Below are 22,826 nucleotides of genomic sequence, written 5' to 3'. Positions count from 1 at the left end.
CCAGACATTTCCTGCCCTCTATCTCATGCTTGCAGGTTCTTGCTTTCTCCCTGTGTGAAAATATTTCCATCTTTCTCTTCTTCCTGTTTTGTCACTTTGTGTATTTTTCCCTCTCCTGCTCTTGGTCAATGTCTAAAGCACAACAATAAGTGCCAGTCCCCAAAAATAAGTGCTTGTGTCCCCCACAAGCCACACCGGCTCAAATAAAGCACGGCATGAGGGAAATACAAATGTTTTCCTGCGAGAGAAGAACCATGGAGGTTACGAGTGGGAACCTGCATTTAGACAGTGTCACTACAGTTTATTAGGCGAAAGAGCCATTTGATATCCTTTGGGAAACGCTTTGAGGGCCCTGGCCTGAGAGCTCCCGAATGGATCAGGAGGAGCGGGGTGGGGTGGGGGTGGGGGGTTGCAGTGGGGGTGTGCCTTGTACTTTGCAGGGGTGCCCCCTCAAGTTTCGTTACTCCACTACGCTCCAGCCATTTTGGAACTTTAAAGTATACTCTAATTCTCACTCATAGATGATTTTTGAACACCTTCCAATTTTTGCAAATATAAGCACCAGCTTTCTTTCAGCCTACAGTGCATGCCTTCAGCTCTTCCGGCACAAACATCTGGATACAGACCTGCTTGATTCCTGTGGCTCTGAAGGTTTGAGAACATGGAGATGAGCATTGTCAGCTTCCTCTGGTGTTAAAGGTCCGCTGGTCTGACCTGCTGCTATTACTGACTCTGTTTATTTGTAGTGTAGGGAATAATAAAGTACAGAAAATTTAATTAGATCAAATTAGCTTTTTTAGTTTGCCTGCTGAGCAAAATGTAGGTTCCACTGCGGCTGAACTGTAAGTAAGTTTGTTCCCAGGCAGACATTCTTCACACAGCCTTTCTTTCTGATTGAGGCCTTGAGCATTGGGTTTAAGTTATTGTACATCCCCTGCTGGCAATGTTTCTTTCAAGTGCATTCTCAGGGGCCAGGCAATATAATTACACAATTACCAAGGTAATGACATTGCCTCTGACATTGTTTGATCAAGGTTTTCAGAGGGAGATTTGGGACCTTGCCCCTGTCCTCCAGCAGTCAGAACAATGACTGGGTACCAATACTTCCTGATGCTGGAAAAGTCACTGCCGGTCTCAAATACAGCCCCAAAGTCATCAGAGCAGACTTCTAGCCAGCCAGGGGTATCACAAGGTCACAAGGTCTAGGGCAGACCCTTCACAACTGGGATGGACTGCACTGGACCGAAATCTCCACATAGTTTGAGTCCATTCCTAGTTCAGAAAGGGGGTTACTCCAGCCAGTAAAAGTCCGGCCAGGTCCTGAGCTGGAAGATATAAGAAGGAAGTTGAGGAATATTTACAACCTCTGGAGTTTCTAGGTATTTAGAGAAGCTTGCTAAGTAAAAAAACTCCCTAATATGCCCACCTATCACCATCTGTTTACTACTTCGCAATCATACAAAACTGTGATATACAATCCACAAAGTAGTAAAACCATGTACGCATGCCATGTGCATTTGTGGATACCTGACAGGTGTTAATGCAGTGCTTAATTTGTGATAGTGTTTGTCAATGCTTAGCCCCAGCACTTAATTATAGACAGTGACACCTTTTTATAACAGTTTACCACATGGTAGCGCTGCACGTCAATTTTTTAGCATAGCCTATCAACACCTTGTTCAGTCTACTTTAAACAAAATAGTAAAAGGCAGCGGCCCGGTTATCTCTACAGCTTCAGATGTACTGGAATAGTCTAAGGGGCATATTATCAAGAACGGCGATAATGGGCTTGATAATATGCCCTTGAGAATTCCAATAGAAGCCCATGTTCTGGTGTGAACCTGTGCTTCTATTGGGATTCTCAAGGGCATATTATCAAGCCAATATCGCCGCTAAAGTTTCCTGCCGCTAAAGTGGCAATAATTTTAACGCCGTTCTTGATAATATGCCCCAAAATGTCACACTTGTATTGTGTGATGGTCAGTATTTGGTTGTGCTGGCAGGGACAGTGGGTGGTGCTGCCCACAAATCTAAATCCATATTTGTAAAGTGCAAACTACTCACCCTTACAGGTCTTAAGGTGCTGGTGTGGAAATTAAGTGAGCTAATGCCCAGAGTCACATGGTGCTGAGCTGAACTGCTGCCAGAGCCAGGGATCGAACCATGAGCCCTGTGCTCCGAAGTCAGCTGCCCTGGCCACAGCACCGCACCTCTCCACGTCGCTTGACCTCAGGCCCTAGCTCTTACATTGTTTCAAATTAAGCACGTTAAGCATTAACTGATAACAGAACCTGTTTTTCAGGCTTAAGCATAGGTTTTCAACCGTAAATGGCTTTGTACATCAGACGCTAAATGCGCAACCAAGTCTCACCGCAGGTAACGAGAGACACCATTAAGATGTACACGTGCTGACCGGAAGTGAGTTGTGTTACTAGCAAAATATCAGGCTTGCTGGAAGTAAATTATCACATTTGTGATCAGCAGGAAGAATTCCATAATTAACAGCTGCCTGTAATGACTGAGACCCCGTATTTACCACATTCATTGTGCCCGCCTGATCCACTTCGCTTTAGAGACTAGACACAGTCACGTGTCGGTTGCTTAGCAACCATTGTATGGAGGTCTAAGGACTTAAAAGCCCGGCTGAAAGTAAGAGCAGCATGTCTTTGACATGTCTTTTAGGGAACATTTCTCATCTAGAGAACGGGCAGTTGATCCCAGCAGAGCTTTCTAAACCTCGTTCAGTCTCCGAAATGAAATATGCTCTGACTTTGTTTGAACAAAGAGGATTAGGAATAAAAGTCTGCAGCAGGAAGGGGCATTCTGTGTGCAGCAGATCAGAAAGAAACGGATGCCCTTGCAAGAAAAACATCTCAGTTTGCTGTTACTCTGATGATCAAGCAGCAAGTTGAATGACACTGGCGTGATGTAAACAGCGAGAGAGGACAAGCACTGCCAGTTTCACCATGAAATGTCATTTAAAAATTGAGACATATATATTCATCTGATTAAAATAATGATTTGTTTGTCAAAAGCCTAAACATGCAGGGGCTTATTCACAGGTTGGCTTTTTGTGTCCTTGTAAATATGGCCCTTTTACATGCAACACTTCACGTGAAAGGGTTCTGCCATGGGTGTTGCTGTGGGTGTTTCCACTCAACACCCATGGTTCCTGCCACATTTCCAGATTTACAATAAATCGTAAACCTGAAAAGACGTCAGTATGCTATGCGTGGGGAGGCACAATGAGGAGAAATGTTCTAATTTCCCCTCTTTCTTTTCCTCTTTCAGGAAGCTGCACATAAACAATCATTAAAAAAAAATTATGTTTTTCAATTTCTATGTGTGCTGCATTGATCAACAACCATAGAAGTTGAAAAACAACATTTCAGATTGTTTATGTTAAGGGACACCTTCCTGCACATAAAAAATAATTCTCCTGAACGCAGGCACCCTTGCACTATGGTGCAATGGGGCCTGCGTCGGCGCATGGCAGCAAATTGTGCACCAGCGCAGGGGAGAGCAAAACGATCTGTCAGATCATTGTAGATATGGCGCATCTCTTTCTTTCGGAATTACGGCAGTGCGGCACAGCCAAATGGCTTGCAGCACCGTACTGAATTAATTCCTTGTAAATGAGGCCCACAGTTTCACCAACCTGGGAACATATTTGTGCTTATTTTGACCGTGGCAATACACATCCTTCAGGCTAAAATATTAATAAAATCCCTCATTACAATTTATAGACCATTCTGCTCTTGTGCAGCTATTATGGGGTCAATGCATGAATGACATTAAGCGGCCACAAACGACACCAAAGGGAGGCCAGGGAGAATTAAAGACCCACGAGTACTGACACCCTACAATACAATTCTCAACACACACAAAAAGTAAGTGCTCGTGGTCGTATGAAATCATCAAATATTATCGACTTGAGAAAAGATCTTTCTCTCAAACTCAAAATGCCAATTTGGATGAAACCCCTAACCTACCCTGGGCGGCATGCTTCATCATACAGTTCCTCCTCGCCTATAGACCAGTTCTTATGGTATGAGCTACAACTCTCTGCATGGGAGGTGCTTTTGAAAATGATTATCCTATACGTGGAATGGGCCATTTGAAGGGCAGAGTGCGAAGATGTCAAAGTGAAATTCTAAAAGTACCTTTTAGTGGAACCTGGATTGGCCTGTGCAGGTACGTAGCTGTGGAGCCGGGTGGGCGGAGATACAACAGACGACGATGAAGGGATATTAATTATTTATTTCATTTTTCTGCGTTGTCGTCTGTCGAATCTCCCCCCCTCGCACTCGGCCCACCCATCTTACCTGCATGGGCCGCTCCTGAGTGGAGCTAACATTGTCTTTATTGATGTCCCTGCGGGATGGGATCAAAAATAAATGGGAAATTGTACTTGACAACTTGATTTCATAATACTGAGAGTATGCTTTGTGTGTGCTGTCATTTAGAGGTCACCAGGGGACGCAATTTCAACCCCTGGGATCTCACTTGTGAATCCTGGAATTGTTCTTGCGACAGCTGACCTACTCAGTTACCAAGCCGCAACAGGAAAAGAGGATTCTTTCTTCAGTGGCCACCCCTCATTTTCAAACAAGAGCAGACTGTGGCTTGGATCACTGAGACTTTAAACAGTTGCACAGAAACTGCTACAATCTGTCTGGTTACAAATCAGCGTTATATAACAAGGCGAGGGAGGGAAGAGGTAGTGTCGTACGCGGACACTAGGGCGGATACGTCCTCCTCCAGTATTATGTAATCAAAGCAAAAGGATCCACCACATAGATAGGACAGTGTTCAAGGGAGATGTTTCTGGGAAATGTGTTGCTCATCCAGGTGAGGAGGCACACAGTGTTTGCTTAAATACCTCTCACACACCAAAAGGGCCCTTGGTGTCATGCTTCATCATAGGGGTCTTCCCGCCCCGCTGCGGGACGGGGCATGCTACGACCTATGATTACGCAGGAGCACTGTTTTGACAACACTATGTGTGGTGATTGGGTAGTGAGAGGAGAGGTCGGTGTGAGTATGGGTTAGAGTGATTAAAAAGGACCTGGCCTCATTGACTTAAAAAACTTTAATAGGTCGTCGAGGCTGGACCTGTTAAAAAGGTGGTGCGGAGATGTCCAGCCTGTAATGCGCGGACACTCCTAAAGAGTCAACATGTTTAGAAGCAAAGGCTTCTTCATCAGGACTGAAAGATCCCCTCAGTACTCACTATGTTGAATATCATCAATGGGTGTGCTATATACAAGTGAAAAAATAATAGTTAAGGAAAAAGAATGAAATGCATGAAAATTATGCACTTTATAAACTAGAGCTGAGAAAGAGACCAAGGCCTACTGGTGCAGGACACCTGGAAGTGGCCATCGAAAAGATACATTGGAGCAATCTGCAATAAACACACCAATAGTAAATATTAGACTACTATTCGCTATTGGTATACAATATGCAACCCTTGCTGCAAGGGTCAAGCATCCTTCTCAGTTATGTGATGAATGTGTCTGATGGCAAGCACAAACACATAAAGACACCTTTACCAGCCATTTAAGAGACTGACAGAGCCAGGGAAGGGCCAGTTCTGGCCTCATGTGCCTCACACACCTAGGCGCCTCCTTACTCTTGACGCTTTGGGGGGTATTGCACCCTGTAGTGACTGGGCCCATCCCCCAACTAGGCTCTCATCTGATCATCTTCCATCTCATCAGAGGGTAAGACCAGGAGGCTCTCTGACCTCACTCAATCATGTGACATGATGGGAGAGCGTACAGAGAAAAATCTAGAAGTGAAAAACTGAACTGTGTGCATGGAAGACAGTCAGATGTCAGTTTTCAGTTTCCTCTTTAGAGCCTGAGCCTGGAAGAAACTGCATGCCTGCCTGAGGGTCCATGCAACAGCAGCTGAGGGGCTGTAGTGGACCGATGCTGGCAGTTGAAGCCAGGAAAGTTGGGAAAAAACGTATGTGTGTGTGTGTGTGTGTGAGAGAGAGAGAGAGAGAGAGAGAGAGAGAGCATATGTGTGTGTAACTGTGTGTGTGTGTTTGTGTGTGATTGTGTGTGAGTTTGTGGGTGTGTGGGTGTGATTGTGTGTGTGGGTGTGTGTGGGTGATTGTGTGTGTGGGTGTGTGTGGGTGTGTGATTGTGTGTGTGTGAGTGTGAGAGAGATAGAGCGAGAGAGAGAGAGAATGTGTCTGTGTGAACATTTGAGCACATGTGTGAGCAAAAATTACACATTTCTGGCAATGGCATATTGTATGTAATTCTCTGCAAATTCTGGCAGTGGCATACTGTATGTCATTGTTAACATAAGGGAATACACTCAATTCATATTAGGTGTACCAGTTGACATACACAGTACATCCACTGCACAATTGAGAAAAAATGGGGTCCACACCTGGGGAGCGTCAGGCTACACGGGCTTGGCACACCAATGGCTTTTGAGCCAAGCAGTGTGAAATTTGACCCCGCATCATTCAAAATGTTCCCAGTAGACAATCTTCCCGAGCCCTTCTTGCAGAAGTCTATCAGTATGATTGAAACCTGCACTGCTACCGTCGATGATGTCCCTTACCCCTGTGCCTTTCTTTCATAGTTGTGCCTTTTAATGTGGTGCTGGGGCTGGTAGTGAGGCAGTAACTGGACAATGGGGCTGCAATTGGACAGCATAGCACGATCATCTGGAAAAGTATATATACCTATATATGAGACTTTCACAGCTGTCGGGTGCTATCTTAAAGGTTTCCAACTCATCAAGCTTTAGACCAATGAGTCCTGCCCTGGAGGTCTATAAGACGCAAGCAAGGGCAGCTGCTCTCTATGGGGTTGAGCTTTGGGGTCACTGTGTTGCCCCTGAAATTACTAAAGTTGAGTCCAAATTTGCAAGGCAATTATTATCGCTTCCTCAGAGCACTCCATTAACACCGCTGAGGTTTTACCTGGGACTGTCGCCTATTGCAAACGAGCTAGCAGTAAAGCCCCTAAGGTTCTGGCACAGATTATGGACCACTCCAGATCTTGTAAACTATAGGAACGAACTTAAACAGATCCTTAGTCTCAATTGTGTAAGCAAAATCCCCTGGCTTACGTTTATTAAGCGTGAACTTCTAAGTCTAGGACTACAATCCATGTGGGAAGACCCAGATAGGGCATGTGGCCTGATATCACGGAAGATGTTTACCAAAATTTACAAAGGGCAAAAGCTGGAACTTTTAATCACGGCCCCTAACGTGGGTTCCCTCACTAATTCTTTTTTAGAATTTAAAAATTCTTATTATTTTGAGGACTTCATGGATGTTGTCTTCCCGATTTTAGCGCGTAAACTTTTTATCCAATGGCGACATGGCACTTTACCCCTCAAGGCCGTCACAAGCAAGTGGACGGCCTCCTCTAATAAGTCTTGTCCGGGCTGTAGCTGTGATTTAGAAGATGAGCTTCATGTTCTCTTCTTTTGTCCAGCATATACTAAACCAAGAAAATATTGGCTGATCCCATTGTGCAGAAATCTGGGTTTTAAACATTGCCTGAATGCTTTTAGAATTTTTAAATCTAGTTCATCGAGCCCTATTGTTTTTGCACTCTCTAAATTTTTGCTAGCTATGTGGTGCAAGCGGCGTAAATTAATTGATATTGATTGCTAGCTTTAATGTTTTTGAAATGAGTGTCTGGAACCTGTCGCATTTTTTAATTTTTTAATGAGAGGGTATTTTTGCCTGTACGAAAATATTGCCATATGTATACAAATGGATTTTAAATGTTACTTGCCTTCCCTTTTTCCCTTCTTCCCTTTCTGTTTTACTCTGTACTCTTTTATGGCCAAATTGGCCGAAATAAAGACATTTTTTGACTTTGACTTTGATATATACCTCTGGGTATATGATACCCGTATACTTGTTATAATTGCAGCTCTGTTGGAATATGTATAATATCTCAAACAGGCTTGTACTTCATTTAGCATTTTTTATTTTATTTTACTGACCTGGGGTTTAAATTTGCTCTTATTGGTCTTTTTTTTTTTTTTAAATGGTGATGTCGCTAGCTATGATATCATCAGAATAATAGCCAAATCACTTCTTATAATGCTACCAGGGGTGATGTTATGCAATGTCACATCTGATTATATTATCATAGGTTAAAGGGCATGTGATGTCACTTTTGCTACTCCTGGCATTTTCTTGGATCTATAATATCCATGTGTCACCCAATTTGTTTGTCCCACCTGCTGATTCATTCAAAGAACCCAATCAGTGGCAGCTGCTACATTGTAAATGTGGTGAGACACATAAATTTCATTAAACATAAAAATTAACTCAGCTTTCTTGACGATGTTCTGCAGCACACCTACACCCGAAGCGCCTCCTTCCTCGCGCTTTTTGCTGGACAATGGTATCTGAGCCATTCCAAGCATTGCTCTCTTCCAGCTTAACAGCATAACAGCAGTACTAGGATTGACTGGAGCAGGCAAACACAGAGCTCCATTGGACACCTGCAGGTCTGTGCCCAGCGGTGGCTGGCACAGATTAGGGGTGGTGTGGGAGGGGGCAGACGGGGAGAAAAAAAGTAAATTCCACTTACGTCTTCGCCAAGTCTTTCCTCCTCGCTGTGTCTCTCCTCCTCGTCCCTCCTCCACCAGAACAGGAAGCACCCAGGCTTCCAGGCTCCCCATAGCCAATCACAATGCTGCAATGTAGAGCTATGATTGGTCTGAGCATTGTGGTTCGGCGCTCAGACAAGGACTGGGGCCTGGGCATGATCTCCACCCAGGCTGTAATGTAGCCTGGGTGGGGAATATGCAAAGTGTGCATGAATATTTGGATGGCCCGAGACGGCCAGCCAAACATTCATGCTCACTTTACAGAGTGCCCACTACTCCTCCCCTGCTCTGGGAGCAGAGCAGCCACGGCCCGCCAAGCTGCAGCACTGCTGCAGCTGGAAATATAAAATGATAGTAGCTTTGAGTTATTATCATTCTTTATTTATATTGCTTTAAAGCAGTGGGGCTACACTCCTCCCCGTTAGCGAAGGAGCTGCCACTGTCTGTGCCTCTGCTTCTCAGCTTCCTTTCAACTGTTGATTTCAGGACCCTGAACTGCGCATGTCAGGCTGGTCACTGTGAAAACACCGGCCAATCTGACATGCACAGTTGTGGAAACACAGCCCTCAAGTCATCCCACTGTATTTCTGTGATGCAGTGGGAAGGTCAGGGTGTCAACGCCCCCACGCCGCTATAGACGCACCGCCCCTGATTCCCAACTGTACCCTTTGTAAAATTATGAACTTTCCTAATACTTTTTTTATGCCAAGATCAAAGTTTTTTAGTGCAATACTATTTTAAGTAGGTCACATATTGTGGTAATCAAGCATGTGGGCAAAACCTGTCACAATATGTGTGCATGGGATAGCTGACATCTCCTTACTGTGGTAAATAACAGATGCTATCACAGTACAACATTTACTGTTTATTTTACAACATCGTTCAAAATATGTACAGAGAAGAAAATCACCCAAATCCTATTTGCGAAGGTTTACCTATGATGAAGTAGAATCCACAGCTGTAATGAAGACTACAGTGGTTGCCATTGGTGATGATTCGACCCTCCTCTGCATCTATGATTGCAGTTGAGTGGAAATATTGCTTATCCTTTTTTGGACTACATACTTGCCTCTTTTTCGGACCTTGACTATCATGGCCATGACATTTTGTTTTTAGACATTTCTTTTTTTCTTTCTTTTCTTTCTTATTTAGGTTATTAGGGTTAGGTGTGGGGCCCACTACCTGCCTAGGAATTGCATACAGTGATCTTGGAAGAAGCAGTGGCCTTGATGCAGGGTAGCACTATACACTCAGACCTGCATGGCTAGGAGGACCTCTAACACAGAAAACCTGAACTTCTGGATATCTCACATCTGGATGTACAGGTGAATAAAGTCAAAGAAGCCCTAACAACAGAAGATGGTAGTAAGTGAAATATAAATATTTAAAAAAAGAATGCCATGTAGTAGCAGACATTTTGATTTATTTCTGAATGAATAAAGTAAATTCGGTCATAAACATACATTGGGCCTTCTCAGCTGGTCCAGACTGTTCTAAAATGGCTGGCTTGGAAAGACTTAAACTTTTTTAGAATAGCCCAGGAACTCCTTGTCTTTGGCACTGTGAAACATTCCCACTCATCTGTTATTTAGAAAATGCCTAAAATCCCTGCTCTTTTTAGTCACCTCATCTATTGATCCTGGCTACTGCCAAGATGCCTACATTAGGTGGGTAACATGTTTACCAAATCCTAAATACCATATGAGAGGCTCTCGGGATAGGTGTTTGCAGACCACATTTATGAATCCAAGTCATGTGGCGCACAGCACCCATGATACAAACACGATTAGGAAGACTTCACTGGCAATATTTCTGGCCCCATTAAAGACATCATCTCCCCAGAGCACAGTGTTCACAAGCATCAAGAAGGGTACTTTTTGGTTGCTTTGTCACCTTGCTTACCATGAATTGACAGGTGACAAGGTCTTTAATTTAATTTGTAAAAGACGTGGACCCCGCAGCCCTCATAGACATGACAGCCAACTACTTAAGGCTTTGAGCTTTTGCCAGTTTTGTTAGACATGTGTCAGCTGTAGATTTTTTTTTAATAATCCAACATATCTGCCCCCTTTTTATCACCATATCCGATATCATTACAAGTCAGAAGAGATATACCTTGTTGCGATACCGCTCTGCGTGTCCCCGCACTCTAGTTTCCTGGATGCGGTAACACTGGACCTGATCTTTTGCCAGCTGGTAATTCTGGTCAGTACAATCACATGAGGCTTTGGCTGCAGCAGTAGCCAATTCTCTGTCACATCCCATCCACGTAGCATTTTAGACTGCTCATCATCTACGCTGTTCATGGTCTATATAGATTCATCTGGGAGATTTGACTCCTGAGCCATCAAGAGAAGACCCTGATGTAACCAGTTCCGGCTGAACAGTTGGGAGTGCAGCTGTTTGACTTGAAACATCACGCACTCGTGGAATTCCTGTAGTGGTGATTGATTTCTTCTGGAAAATCTGAAGATGCATGGGAGGATTCTCGTATGATCAGATGGCATGGTGGTGGTGCAAGAAGCTAACAAAATGTCTGCTTACCGATTCTCCCCTGTGTGCTTGCTCTGATATCTGACACTTGAGTGCCTGAGGAAGAGCATTGTCTTCTATGATCATCACATTGCGGACAGTGAGGGGCAGATTCATTATTATTGCATGCAGTGCAGTGCTGTAAGCCACCTTGCTGCACTGCGTGAAAGTGAAAAGGCAGGAATGTTCCGTATTTAACATAATGCAATTTATTCCTGTCCTGTCCTTGCTCTGATGAACAATGTGCTGCCTAGCACCAATGCAGGCTCCCTTGCTTGTGCTGCAAGGCTGCCTGTGTTGCAGGCAGGATTGTTTTTGTGCATAAAGGGACACCTTCCTACACAAATACAATTCTCAGAGGCATTTTCCTCTTTCTATTTGTTCTGCAGAATGCAACACACATAGAAAAAAGGAAAAAACAAGGAGCAATAAAGATATTTCTACTCGTTACACCTTAACTGGGGAGGCGTAACATTTTGATGCATTCCTAGGTCTACCAGTAATGATAAATTTTGCAATGCACCAAAAAACATGGAGGATGCCTGATAGCACCTAAGCTCCACCCATTGAACGCTTCCCTGGGGCAGAGTAAAGCAATGCAGTGATTTGCGCTCCTCTGCGTTACTCTAAATTTATCAAACCATGCAGGACCATGCAAAATGGTCTTGCATGGTTTGAGAAATTTTATTTAAGTTTTGTGTCACCCTTGCGTGTCCTTGCGAGGGGCAAGGGCAATGCAAAACCCAGATAATTTTGGCCCTAAGAATGCCATCGCTTATTCACTGCATCATATGGTCCCTTCAGCTGACACCAGATGCTAAGAGAAGACAAACTGCAGCTTTCAAAGCATCTTTGGAAGATTGGGTGCACAGATGATTTGGCTGACAGTCAGGAAACATTGCCACGCAAATCAGGAAACACTCTGGCAATCATTCCGAGTGGCATGGTGTGGGATGCAATAATTATCGCACCTGATCAAATCTGATACTGCAATCAAAATTTAACAGGTGAAATAATGATTCATTATTCTGAATTCACCTCTGCAAAATGGAGCATGACATGCAGATTTTTGTTGACAGTGCACCACAATCTTTATTTCACAGTATTTTTCCAGACATTTTTTCCATGTTTAATTCTGGAAGGTGTGACCTGCAGAAATTGTACTGCAGGGGTTGGTAAACACTGACATACTTCTAATTGTGACCTTTGAGCAGGCATAGTGCTTGTACTAGAGAGCAATGTGGGTAGTGCCACATACCTTCTCGTAAATGACATGCCATGAGGCTAAAAATGCTTTTTTTAAAGTGCCATAAAGAGCACTTGCCATGAGGGCATTGAGGAGCTTGACACGAGCACCACTTACCTGTACATTATATTTAATGGGTGGCCTAAGGCCCATATGTACAAATCTTTTGCATTTCCTAAACAGCGATTTCCTATTAGGAAATCTCAAATTAGGAAATGCAAAACCATTCATACCTGGCCCATATGGTAGAATGGTTTTGCATTTCCCAAATAGGGATTTCCTATTAGTGATTGCGACTCTGTAGGATTCGCTATCAGGAAATCACTATTTTAGTACATTCCATTCTGCATTTCCTAAATAGCGATTTCTTAGGATTCGTTATTTAGGAAATGCAAAATTGAAGTTTTAAACATATGGGCCAAGATCCTTAAATTGAACAGGATGTTGTTTTTTTATTTATTTTATTTTTTATAGTTAGTAGCCTTGGTTAGGAGAAGTGGTCTAAAGGCCAGAGCTGCTGACTTTAGAACTGTAGAATTAGGGTTGAGTCTCCTCAGCTCACTATTGTGTGATTTTGGGCATATCACTTATTCCCAGTCCTCAAAAAACATAAAACGGTGTAATGCAATATGATTCTCGTGTAATGTAGTCTGGTGCTCATGTAAAGCGATGTTATACCCTTGGGTCTAATTTGCGCTACATAAACTGCAAATAAACTCCGGGCCATTATAGCCATGCATCCATAAAAACCCAGAGAGCCCTTTCAGCGTGTAATACCTCGAAGAAAATAGCGTATCTGTCCGGGATGTCAGTTTATGAGGGCCGCTGCACTGTGTGCATTTAAGCAGAAATGAGATGCAGTCACTGGAATTAAATGCAGCCTTATGCATACCTCGCAGAGAATAAAACGCGCGAGCTGGGTCTCTAGTTAGAGCGCGCGCTCGCTCTTCTCATTGGCGCGCGGGACTCAGAGCCCGAGGCACGTCAGTAACATTCCTCATCAGCGCTGTAATGATGCTGCCTTTTCCTGCTCACCCATTCCTCGCAGAAGTGAGTGTAATCCAGCTCGAAGCAGGAAAAGTTACTGCAGCAGAAGGAAGCATAGCCAATACGAGGCCTCATTCCGCGCTCATTTTGTTGCTTAGAATTACAATAATTTGGGAGGTGAATTGTTTCGTGCGCGACAGACCGGAAATGACGCTGACGTGGGACAACAGAGTTCAGAGCAAGGAAGCGAAAGGTTGAGTTAAGTACGTTAATCAAATAACTGTTGGAAATGCATTGCAAATCTGGGCTATGCTGCGCAGCATATGAACATCACAAGCCAGCGCTGTGATCCGAAAAACTCAGTCAGTTTCTCAGTTCGGGTCACTCTCAGTCCATGCAGCTGCTGGGGATTCGCGAAGTAGATTTCCATCGACGCTTAAAATGAGTTAAGACTTCTTGCAGGTCCTCAGGTTTATAGTGTCTTCAGCTAGATCAGTGGTCCCATTCAATAAGAATCACATATCTTTAAGTGGGATGAAAAGGGGAAGGGAACTCTGAAAGGGGAGTGGCCTAAGAAATTAAGGATGTGGTTTAAACAGTAAACTACATTTCTGTGAATCCCATAGTGTGTCACCTGGCCGTATACAGGCTCCTCTCTGAACTTTCTGTTATTGCATATACACATATAACACAAAAACTTCCCCTCATCTAAAATAAGCCAGGATTAATGGCTTGTTAGGTCAATGGTTGTTAGGCATTTAATATAAAGAGTAACAGCAACCATTTTTTTGTAAATAATATTGAACATCTTTAAATTGTGAGACTGTGTGTTAAACACTAAGGATGCCTGTCAAAAGGATAGTGGTTTCCGGGTGTTTCAGTCACTACAGTAATGTTCACTCGATGTTAGACATGTGCACACTTTCTTTCCATACCTCGCCCATCTGCACAACTTACACCTCGTTCCTTTCCTCTTCAGCACTCTCTTTTCACTTGTGAAGAATAAGCAGAAACTAAATAGCTGACATGGATCATTTGAACTTTTTTTGCATTTATTGTTCAGAAATTGACCAATGTTTTTGCCAGCGAAGTTAAGGACATGATCATAGGGACCAGGTTCAATGTCTATTTCTAATTACTACCAGGACTGAGACCAGGAGAGACCCAGCCCACTTGCCATAGTGAAGCACAGCAGTCCAAGGCCTACTTTGGTAATGATGTGGCCGGGAAATGCAATAACAAGACTCAAGTATGATAGTCCAGGCAGGGCGTTATCTTCGAAAAAGAAAAAGTATATGTATTGCACAAACACTACTAAATACAGCTAATGAATTTACAAATATATACTTGAGGCACATAGGAACACCGTTGGTGACAGTCTGAATCACATTTGACCCCTACTGTGTCATGACCATCAAAATAACAGTGCTCCTCCCCACCTATACCAGGTAGAAAATCACTATATAGGGGGTAATGCATTTCGGCATTACTGAGAGGGTGACGTGTGCTTTGGCACTCTGTGAAATGCTAACGAGATGACACACATTTAACATTTTCGCTTAAAAAGAGACGGCACCAAGCAAGTTTGGGTTGTTTTAGAATGGATGTTAATCATCATATGTCACGATACCCCTGATGAAGGGATCATTCCCGAAATTCATTGGGTAATTTTAATAAAAATTTGATATATGGAAAATATCACGCCTCCTGTGCTTGTGTGAACATCTACGCATTGTATTTGAATGAGTAAAATGAATTGAAAGAAATATAAAATTGGTGAAAAAGTAACTGAGTAAAATATGGATAAACAGAAGATTAAGCCAAAACATTTGATTGATTGGATTCATTCATTACTTGGCTGTGCAGTTTGAATTGGCACCAAAAGAGGTTCCTACGTGTTCTGAAAAGGTCTATTTTGCCAGGTCGAAATGGCAGCCTAAACTGCACACACAGGCTGCAATGGCAGGCTTGAGACATGTTTTAAGGGCAACTTCGGTCGGTGGCACAATCAATGCTGAAGGTCTACTAGTGGCATTTAATTTACAGGGCAAACACAAGGAGATGATGGACGGAGTGCTGAAACCTTTCAGACACTCACCCCCAGTCACAGATCTGGGTTGAATCCATCATCATTCTTTAGCTCTCTTCGCCACCACAGTTCAGATCCAGCTATATGCAAATCAGTCTTGACCCTGTGCCTCATGGGAGCAGTCCAGCCCAAACTGCCAAACCAGGTCTTCCCTGAACCGGTAACAAGCATCCTGGGACCGGTTTCTTGCTAACACCCTTCATCAGCCAGGCTAGCTTGAATCCAGTGGCAAAGTGAGCAAGAGACCCACGTCTGGGCATGCCCTGCCAACTTAGGGCAAACAAAGCAAACAAGAGGAGATGATGGATGGAGCTCTGACACTTTTCGGACACTCACCCCCAGTCACAGATCTGGGTTGAATCCACCATCATTCTTTAGCTCACTTCACCACCTCAGTTCAGGGAAGACCTGGCTTGGCAGAGGGGAAGCTTTGCAGGGACCGGCTGGAAGCAAATTTATTGGATGGTTTGCATGAGGGGGTGGATATGTATAGAGTCATTTCACTGATTAAGAGCTTGCATGATGAGGTGAGGGAGTCTGGGTACAGCTGGCAACTGTGGAGGGGGAGGTTGAAAAGTTGAAAAATCTAAAAATGACACAGAGCAGGCAGTCTGCCACCACACTCCTTAGCATTAGCAAAACTGCACTGATAGCAGAACAAAACAAAAGAAGAGACCAATATGTAGGAACTTGTCATCTGCCTACCCAGAGTGCCTGCTTAAGTCATCAACTAGTTCAGGGTCAATCCATCCCATTGCCCCCTCTTCAACCGTACCATCAGGTTCAGGCAGGAGGCACAAACCTATTAAAGGAAGAATCAGAGATAAGATGTCCCAAGGGGAACAGTCTAAAAGTGGTCATGTAGCTCCTACAGAGGCGCTGAGGGGTTTATCTGAGGGTGATTTAGACAAGGGTGGCAGGAGACTCAATACTGTATACCTGATAAATGCCCTAAAGCTTGCAGAAGGATTAAAAGAGGATGAGGAATCCTTGATTAACAAGTGCATTCCTTATATAAGACACAGTCGGAAATGTTATTCTGTTACAGGTCAGATATTACTCATGTCAAAAGATCTCAAGACCCAAACTTCTTAGGGGCCCATCTGGACTGTATTGAGCTCAGATTTAAAGAACCCAGATTTAGCTTAGGGGTTGGTAGGTTTGGAGCTGAGGAAAATCCCCCCCGAAGAGAACGCACATATAGTTCAAATTTTGCATTCCAAAAGCCCTAACCTTAGTGCACGATTGGGAAGTTACATGATCTGTTAGTCCATCAGTCTTGTCACAGGTTGAATAACATAAGGATAGCACCACCCCCCTAAGAAAATAGTGTTAAGGACTCGCCTGTGTCCACCATACAGCTTCTTGTGATAAGGACAGTGCCACTCTTGTAAATATGTCTCAAGGGGTTGATGGATCCTCAAACAAACCCCAGTCTTGATCTATACCTAATTAAGTATTCTATCATGGAATATTGCAGAGCTAACTTCCACGTTGAGTGATGAAGATTCGGAGATCTTTATGGATCAATTTGATATCTGTATGTTACAGGAGACCTGAAGTCTGAATCATGTCCATAGATCCGGTTACATTAATTTACAACCTCCAGTGGAAAGGGGCGCCCCTCTGGAGGGTTTGTGTTATGGATTCACATCTCCCTGAATGCAACATTGTGCTCTGTAATATGTGCCATCTCTAGACATACTGTGCATTAAAATAACTGGGTTGAATGACCTGGTGGTTATCTGCACGTCTATAACCGGGGGGTAAGAGGTGGTAGAGAAACTCCAACCCTAAAGCAAATGAGAGAGCATTGAGAGGAATTTACTTCTAATGATAATGTGATTATAAGAGGGTATTTTAACACCAACTTTGATGCAACAGAGTTTACTTGCTCTAGTCACACACATACACACAAGTCTCGTTTGGTCCCATATACATTCATACGTTCAATGAGCTAGCAAATATCTGCTGGTCATCAATTTTGTTTTACCTTAGAGACCTGTTACACCAGTATCATTGCCATTCCCTGTCTCCTTAAGTAAATGTACTTTTGTCGATAGATCTAGTTGTAGATTAGAATAGGGAGGAAATAATAACCCATTTAACCTTTTGTTTAAAAGAACCACAGACTCAATAGGAGTTTTAAAGATTTATCTGGAGTCAAATCAGAATACACGTAGGTACACCAAAATTCTCCATCAGGAAAATAGTACTGTTAGCTTAGAATCAATTCACAGTAGTAAATTCTCGTGATGACAGTACCTTAGGAGAGAAAACAGAGAGCAAATACAGAGCATTACTCACAGAACTATAGTTACCTAGAAAGGTGTGAGGAACTGGACATCAGAGTATCAAAGATTCAGGACAGGTTCTGGACCGGGAAGGTGACCTCTTCTAGTGCAACGCCAGTGTTACACCCCTCTCTGGTGCTACTCTATACGGCTCTGGCTCGTCCGGACCCCTTCCTAGATGTGCCTCCTCAGTTGTTACTCAATTTTTCCCTAGTTTTGGATTCTTCAATCAGCTTGCAGCGATTTGGGCAGCATCTCAGCATAGCATCAGCACGTGCAGCATCAAGTGTGTCTAACTAACTAAACTTACCTCTGTTATACCAATTTGAGTGTACGATCCACCTCCAAATGTTTCAATTCTATGTATATCCCTCAATTTGATTGGGCCAGGCAGTGGGGTGAGGACATCACACCATACTAAGTGCAATAACTTTCTTTAGTTCTATGGTCTAATACCCCGCCCCTTAAACTTAATACACACAAGCTTTATTACCACAAGCATTGCATATGTGGATCAATAATTTTGAAGTACAATGTTTTGGCTTCTTCCTTTTGCAGGTTCAAGAGTTTAGCTTCCCATGTCCTTGCTGGGCACATGTTCTTGGCAGAAGTTCAATGACATCACTAGTCTCAGGACAAGGACTCAGTGTGCATGTGTAGTTTTCGCAAAGGAATAGGGACATCAGTCACCCTCCAAGGCCCAAATGCGAACTATTAATAAAGTCAGAGAAAAACACGTAGAATATGAAATTAAATGAATTCACTGTATACCACTTACTTCCACTCTAACCCCATTTACTGCATACATCTTTTGCAATAATAGCTTAGTAAAACTTACGCGGGTTAGTTTCAGCATGGCATGTGCGTTAATGCGAGGGTTTCGAGCAGCCATGTTAAAAGCTATTGCGCTGCTGCAAAGATTTCCCACCAAGCAACAGAAACGTCATTCCTACGTAGATGCAGTAGATACATGCGCAGAAGTGTTCCTACGTTTTCGGCAGCCATTTTAAGGACATCGGGTTACTGGTTAGTAAAGCACATAGAAGACGTTTCCCTAGATACAGTATGTAAAATTGTGGCGCAACATTAGTACCCACAAACATGTTGGTTACATTATTACATGTTATTCGAGAGGATTGCATACGAGCAAGTCTCTTTTATACAAAATCTTGCTCCATCACCTTGGAGCCCACGGGAGGTGATGGTTATTTGCTTACTGAGAAAGTGGATTTGGGATGGGGATCCTACCCCTTGATGCTCATCCGGTGAAGAGGTTGTCTGAGGTGGTATACCCACGGCTCTCCCCCACACTATCCTATGGGCTAAGGGCATGCAATGGACTCCCATGCAGCCCACACTTACAATCGAATAAACCGCAATAGCAGGATTGATTACATTCTCTTTGCCCAACATCTATGGAAATTTGTGGATGATAGTGTGATTCCAGCAGGAGTGACAATCATCACAATGCCTTTGTATGGGTCTACCACTTTAAGCTGGACTGCACCTTTTGGGGTAGATTCAAAACTGATTTCCATAATGCTGTCTTCCTTCTTCCATGACCCAGACTAGCAAAACAATGATGAAATGGAACACTACTCGGAACATGACCATCGGGTTAAGTTTTATTATGAATATTTGAGAGCATTTCCACCCATCACATTGTTTCTGGTATACTGATTCTCCCTAATGTTGGATGGTGTATGTAGATGTCACACCTCCTATTGCTGTGCCATTGGAAGTTGCGAAATATTAAAGTCCTTCTGTTAATGCTCTGTTCACCATATTTCTGCCTAATCAATTTTACTTCATTTGAATGGGCATGTCCAGATGTTGGCCTCAAGCTTGGTGTGTGTCGAAAAACAGTACTTCACCAGCATGCATCTGCTTCAGAAACATGTGGGAATAATGAGAAGCTTGGAAACTACAGTACAGTCTTTCTACTCTCAAATGCGTCTTAAGGCCCACACAAACAAGGTCCAAGTATTGCAACAAAAAGGGGCGGAAAGGGTTGACCTGTGTCAACTCCTGAAATTTCAACACACTTGCTGTCACTGGAACACTGCCCATCAGCCTCACACTGATGCAGCATGTCAGGTAAAGGTTACCTCAAAGTTTTTGTGGGTTGTATACAGAGGTTTCTTGACCTGCTCCTGAAAGAGCCTTTTAGATGTAAAGTACTAGTAAGGCATTTTGAAATGATTGCTGAAATGTCCTTTTAATCTTTATAAGTTGTTAAGTGTCCTGTTACACCTGACATTTTGGTGTGGTATTCCCCAAACATTTTGCTTTCACCCCACTTGTTTTGCTGAATTTGTTTCTTTTGGCTTTAGGACTCTGTACACTTTTCCACTGCAAACCAGTGCTAAAGGGCTTGTGCTCTCTCCTTCAAATATGGGAAAATTGGACTACATATATATGGCATATTTAAGTTACGTATAGGTCTCTGATAAATGGCACTACCTGTACCCACAACCTGTAAATTAAATGCAAGCAGTGGGACTTGGCACTCCTTGTGCCACCCACTAAAATAGCCCTTTAAAACATCTCAGGTCTGTCACTGCATCCTGTAATGAAGTGGTAAACTGCCATTTTGACCTGGCAACGCAAACCTTTTGCCAGGTCTAAACCTTCCTTTTTAATATTTACAAACCACCCCCTTAGGTAGGCAATAAAGGCTCATAGGGCAGGGTGCACTGTATTTAAAAATGAGTGCATGTGTAATTAAGTGTAACGTCCTGTCAGTGAAAAACTCTAATCATAATTTTTCACTGTTGAAATTCCTCTCTCTTCCATTGACTATCACTGGGTTACTTTATTACATTTAATGAGAGCTATCTTTGGATTTGTAGGTGCTAGAGATATATTGTGTACACTCAAATGAATTGCAATTTAAAATCCTTTTTACAGTTAAAGTAGAATTTTAGGTCACAATTCTCAAAATGCCACTTCTAGGAAGTTAACATTTTCCTATGCCAACCAGTTGTGCCTTCTGCCAGTGTCTTTGGAAACATGACTGTTAATGGTTCTGCTGTTAGGGCTTGTGTATTTCTTCCAGACAGTAACACAAAGGGGGTCTAGGTGTGGACAGGATGGGCCACTCTGACAGGATTACTTGGGTAGGGATGTGTGCAGCCTCATGTACACTTCAAAGGGCTTTACCTCCTGCACACACAAAGGAACATGACAACAGGCCTGCCCTACCATTTGTCACCACACACAGTTTGCAGCCTTGACAGGGGGAGGTCGAGAACTTTCCTGAACTAGATGGGATGGTAGGACACAACAAGGCTGGCACCACATTTAAATATTGAAACAGAAACTTCAAATATTGGACCTCCAGAACCACTCATCAGAACAATCCTGGACCTGTGGAAGTTACAGAAAAAGGACTGCCCTGCTGCCAGAGGTCTACCCTGCTGCTTGAAGGACTGCCCTATTGTCTGGGAAGGAAGATTGGCCCTGCTTGCTTTATTCCACGTTGACCAGATTGACTCCTGTGGTCAGTTGGCTGTTCTCCTATGTGAGCAAAACAGACTTAAGAGGCCTCGCTGCAACTGCCCAGATGACCTTCTCAAACCGAACTACCTGTTTGCCCCAACTCTACCGCCTGTGACGACCACCAACTTGAAGCTCTGGTAAGACCTGCTCTTCACATTGACAGTGACCACCAGTTATGACCAAAAATACGAGACCTGCTCTTTGAGTTAACAGTGACTACCAGTGATGACTGGCAATGCAAGACATGGACTTCGCACTACAGCAACGGCAGCCTGCAATGACCACCAATGCGCAGCTACAGCTGCAACCTTCCACTATGCTTAGCATCCTCCTCTTGGGGTCACCCGACCTGAATATAACTCTTCGCCCCGGGCTTAGAAGGTAACATTTTAGTGGAAATAACCTAGTCCCTGTATTCGATCCGCACTTTAACCTGGTCAGACTGGACTTGTGATTTTCCTCTGGTCTAGCGCGACCAGATGACTGCGAGTGACTCTTTGTGCTTTTACGCACCACTTTCACTAAAAACTATACAATGTTATATCTCTGGTTCTACTGATTGGATTTTTGCTGTTCTAGTATCATTGTATTTATTCAAATGTACTCTATTTATCTAAATTGATCAAGGATTTCTCTTGTGTTTTCACATTATTACGGTTTATGTGCGGCATAAATGCTTTTACTTACTCTAATTTAAGTTAGGCTGCTTGTGTGCCAAGCTACCAGAGGGTTGGGCAAAGGTTAAGTTAGTGATTTTTGTGGTTTACCCTGACAATTCCGCCATCTGGGTTAACAAGCACATTGAACTCGCTCCTCCCTATGTAACTGTTGTGCACTCAAGTTTGAGAATTGTATGCCAAATGTTTAAAAAAATGTACTCAATACTCTACATATATTTGCTATGATATCTTTTTCCCCCAGCAGGATGCAATGCAATATAACATATCTCCCTTTTTGTCAAAAATAACCCACAGGGTTCACCACTTTACTCCTTTTTTAACTACTGCAGCCCCCCTTCCCCTGGCATACGCAGAATATAAAGCTACGTCGCCCTCAGCAATCTAACCAGTCTGAAGACTGGCCTTAGTGGAGCCTGCTAAGTGAAGCTCCTGTTGAAGTCCAATGTCAATTTTATGTCTTCTGGAATGGGCAAATACTTGACAGACTCTGCATGGATCATTCAGCCCACAAATATTCCTTGGTAGTAATGAAATGGTCATCTCTTAAATCAAGTACATCTAATCTGGCCTTGCCAAGAGAAGAAGCATACACACATATATATTTCTCATCTGTAAAGCAATCACTATAAATGCCTGTTCATGTTGTAGTACATTGCAACCACTTAGTGGAACATACAACCAAAAACAGAAACTGAGCATGTTTACAGCAGACTTTAGTAGCCAGCTTAGGGTCAGTGAACTAGTCTTCTTTGGCAACCACCCTGACACATAGCTTAGCTAAACATATTAGTGCATAGTGAAGGGTCAATTGTAGAAGTAAGTTCTTGGCACGGATGAAGACTTTCTGAGCAGCCTGCATAGATAGAATAAGAGAGGGGAAAAGAAAATTCTAT

Source organism: Triturus cristatus, chromosome 10 (genome assembly GCF_964204655.1).
Source record: "Triturus cristatus chromosome 10, aTriCri1.1, whole genome shotgun sequence".
Taxonomy (NCBI): Eukaryota; Metazoa; Chordata; class Amphibia; order Caudata; family Salamandridae; genus Triturus; species Triturus cristatus.
The sequence above is the reverse complement of the archived record's forward strand: the minus strand, read 5'-3'. Positions refer to the sequence as shown.